At 58.4% G+C, this 4,097-nt stretch overlaps 1 long non-coding RNA gene across 1 annotated transcript; it reads right to left on the bottom strand.

Moving 5' to 3' along the window:
- Positions 1–380: 380 nt before the first annotated feature.
- Positions 381–2,272, bottom strand: LOC309871894. The gene is made up of 2 exons (XR_014315553.1): positions 2,224–2,272; positions 381–566 (listed from the first exon to the last, which is right to left on the bottom strand). It is a non-coding gene; the product is annotated as an uncharacterized lncRNA (long non-coding RNA).
- Between the last annotated feature and the right edge of the window lie 1,825 nt (positions 2,273–4,097).

The following is a 4,097-nucleotide window of genomic DNA, read 5'->3' as shown; positions in this document are numbered from 1 at the left end:
AGGGGCCACCGGGACAATCTGACGCTCACTCTGGGAAGGTGGCGTCGGGGCTGAACTGGACCGCCGGACACCCCGGCGGGAGGCGCAGCGTCGGAGAACAGGGGTACGAAATGATGCATGTTTGATGTCAGGGAAAAAAATCTATCATTTGGTGTAAAAAGTGGAATCAGGAAAAAAAAAATCACACAGTGTTGGACACCAACTTCTGCGGAAGCAGAGAAGAGCAACCGCGTGCTGGTCTGCGCCCCTGACCTCACAAGCAGACAGCGGCAGGTAGACTGGAAAGCCGGAGAAGTGACCCCCTACAGTGGGTGCAGGAGCACAGGGGCTGAGGGCAACTTTGGGGAGTAGTTTTAATTTTTGAATCACGGAAAAGTATCACTTGTTAAATGCTTTAATTTAAAAAATCTTCATCAAGTTATCATGAGCCTCACGTCCTCACTGTGTCCTGTCACGGACGCACCATCTACGAGGGTGAGTAGGCACCTTGCGGAGAGCCGAGGGCTAGCGACCAGCTACGGGACCCGGGGCTCGTGACCTCTCTGGGCCTCGGTTTTCTGGATCATCTGTAAGATGAGAACAACGACAGAACCTGTGGGCTGGAATTATATTGAAGATTTACAAAGGCGACACCTAACTCTGAACCAACAGGAGAACGAAGCATGCGCTTGGGCTCCGTGTGCGAGGGGAGACCCCTAGAAACACCTGTGGACTGGCTGGTAGTCAGCGTCACGGAAGCCTCGCTTCTGGGATGACTTAATACGGTCTAACGAGAGGTCTGGATTTTCAGCCCTGAACTCAGACTCTCAGAAAGGGAAGAAAATGGGGCGCCTGGGTGGCTCAGTCGTGAAGCCCTCCAGCTCTTGGTTTCGGCTCTGGTCGTGATCTAAGGGTCGTGGGATCGAGCCCCACCTCGGGCTCTGGGCGGGGTGCGGGTTCGGCTGGGGATTCTTTCTCTCCCTCTGCCCCTCCCTGCTCACTCCTGCTCGCGCTCGCTCTTTCTCAAATAAATGAATAAATCTGGGAGGGGAGGGAGGGGACGAGAGAAGGAAGGAGACAGGTGCGCAGGGGTGGGAGGCGCAGAGCAAACGTGGGCTCCAGACGAGCGCTTCCTGGGCCCCCGGAAACCGCAGCGGGGCGGGGTAGTGGTGGGGGGAGAGCTGTGAAAGGAGGGTTTGGGGGTGAGGACCCTCGGGCGGGAGGTCCTGCCGCGGAGCGCCCACGGGTCTAAGCCGGAGGAACGGAGACCCCCACCCGGACGAGAGTCACCAAGCGGAGGGAGAAGTCCTGACGGCGCCACAGAGACCGGAGGACCCGCTGCCGCAGCACAGCCACGGTCTCAGGGACACGTCTCGGCCGTGGTACTGACCTCGGGGGAGAATGACATCCCCGAACAGTGAGGGGGACACAGCCGACCGCCTAAACCGCTCCCCTGCCCAAGCGAGCACCCAGCGCACCGACACGGAGCCGGCTTCAGACGGACGAGGACACAGAAAGTTCACGACTCCAGAACCGTCAGTTCCGGGGCTGGCCCGGGGCAGGCTCCGGGGAATCCAGCCCCCTGCGGGCTTCCGCCCCCCGCGTTTTCCTGGCGCGCGGCGCCCCTTCCGTGGTGGCTGCTGTCCCCGCGGCAGCGCCGCTGGCGGCCCACGAAGCCGAAAACACGCACGCCGGGTCCGCAGATGCCTGTGCTCTGGGCCCCGTGTGGACCCGCGCGCTTGCTCCTCTGGCCCGAACCCCACGAACCCCACTGGGCACGGGCCAGACCCAATACGTGGCACACGGAAAATGTCCCCTTCCCGCCCCAGTGGACGAGCAGCCCCCCTCTTTTCTGGGGCTCGTGTCGGAAGTCCCAGGCCAGGGGTGTGTCTAAAACCAAGACAAAAGCCCATCGGCCCACGGACAAGTGTCTTTCCCTCGGACGCGCAGAGCTTGCAGACAGGGAGCTGGTGGACCCGGCCCGTTTCAGGCGTGCGGAAATGATGGGGGGTTTCGGGGACAGAGCTGGCTCCGGATGCTTCGTCGTGACCGTGGTGGTCACCCCCACCGCTCTCCCTTCCTGTCCACGTCTGCGCCCACCCCCCACACCGAGTCTGACCCACCGAGAGCCACAGCCCCTTGGCCTTCCCTGAGGCCCCCACCTCGGCCCCTGGGCTTCTCTAAGCCTCTGCTCAGCTGGGGCGCCCTTCCCCCCAGGGCTTGGCTTGGCTCATCCTCACTCACCTCCTCCAGGAAGCCCTCCTTCCACCACCAACCCCGGGCCCGACAGCCCTCCTCTTCAGTCCGCGTTACAAACATCCCCCGGGTGCCTTCTGTGGCAGGCCGGGCCCCAACACCTCTGCCTCTTCCATTCCTCCCTTCACCTGTTGCCAGGTATGCAGTTCGTCATTCTGGAAGGCTGGAAGGATTAATGACATACACCTGGCGGAAGCCTGGTTGCATTCATTCCTCCGGGCCCTGATGGTGACTAATTCTTAAATTTCCCCACGCTAAATACTGCTCAGATCGCAACGGCTCCGAGCATTCCTACCAGGAGAGAAAGAAGAAATCACATACCCGATGACTGAAGGACCCAAGTGGGTTCATAACGGCCTGAATAACAGGTAACTGATTTGCTCGAGCTTTGGGAGACTTAAGAATTCCTATAAAAGAATTTGGGGATTTAGAGAATATGTGTCTTCTGGGGTAGGGGGGAATCAACTATCCTGACAATGTCTATAAATCAAATTCTATTACTTTGAGAGATAGTCTAACTTCAAAGATGTGCTTCCGTGAGAAACTTTGAGTCAAAACAGGAGCTAGTGACTAGTTCGGAGAAACCTGGAACACGTGGAGATGAGGCTTCATGCCTGCTGTGAGTTCAGGATTAAAAACATTTTTTAAATGATTTTTTTTCTTTCGATTGGATCTCTGGGCAAAGCAAGGAGGTAGGCAGGCCGGTGTTTATCATGCCCGTTTTATAAACGAGGAAACTGAGGCCCGGCTGAAGGCTAGGCCCCTTGGTGATTCAGGGGCAAAGCCAGCTTTCTGGCTCACTGGCCCTCCTGCTGGACTTCAGGGCCCCCAGACTGGCGGGGATGCCCACATCGGGTCAGGTGCTCTGCTGTCCCCATCCTGAAATTCTGACAGGTTTGAACCAGGAGCCCCGCACCTGCTTTCCGCCCTGGGCCCCGCCCATCCCGCAGCGGCTCCTGCTTCCTGCCCCGTGGACTCCCCTTCCCTTCCTCGGCCACCCTGTGTCTGTGGCATCTCTGTGGGTGCCCGGCACAGATCCCGCTCGTGCCTCCCCTGGGCCCTGGCAGCCACTGCCGCACGGCCTCACGTCCTGCAGCAGAAAATTCCTGTCGGGACTCCCAGTGCATCAAGGCCACAATTCTCCAAGTGAGTTTCACTAAAAGGAGAGGCTCTTGGGTTTTCTCAGACTGGATGTGATCAAGCCCACTCAGAATCCCGGGTTTCCCTTTGCTCTTTGGTGAGCTTCGGTCCACTTCCCGGCCCGGGGAGCCTCCAATCCTTGAGGCAAAAGAGAGAAAGAGAAAGGAGGTTGGAGAGAGGAAGGGGAAGAAAATGAAGAAACCTAAGCCTGTTCTGACTCTTCAGCCCAGAGAGACGCTTTCGCCGTCCTCAAGGCTTAAAGTGACTGCAAGGGAGGGAGGAAATCCAACAGAATGTGGTCACTTCTGGCTGCTCATTCTCGAGAGCTGTACGCAGCAGAGCAAAACGAAACGGCCACATACGGGACCGCTCGGGTCGGCCGCCGGTTGCCGGCCGTGACTGCCCTGTCCCCGGACTCCTGCCCCAGCCCTGCTGTGGCCACTCGGGGGCTCCACCAAGTGACTGGGACAGCGCCAGGGAAAGGAGCCAATCCTCTCCCCAAACTTCCCCCTTCCCGGCTGCCTTGAATTGTTTATCTCGCTCAGATGGTCCCCAAATCCCGCTCCTTCCTTAAATTCAAGCAGCCCCATGCTCGCCTCCCTCCATAATTGACTTTGGATGGATTCTACTTCCTGGACTGTAACTCGCTCCGAGCTCTCCAGAGGTCCATGAAAAGTCGATGTGTAACCATGCATAGAACACCAGTGAGAAAAACCCACAAA

This window comes from Mustela nivalis (assembly GCF_964662115.1).
Source record: "Mustela nivalis genome assembly, chromosome: 8".
Classification (NCBI taxonomy): domain Eukaryota; kingdom Metazoa; phylum Chordata; class Mammalia; order Carnivora; family Mustelidae; genus Mustela; species Mustela nivalis.
This window is presented reverse-complemented; position numbering and strand designations above follow the sequence as displayed.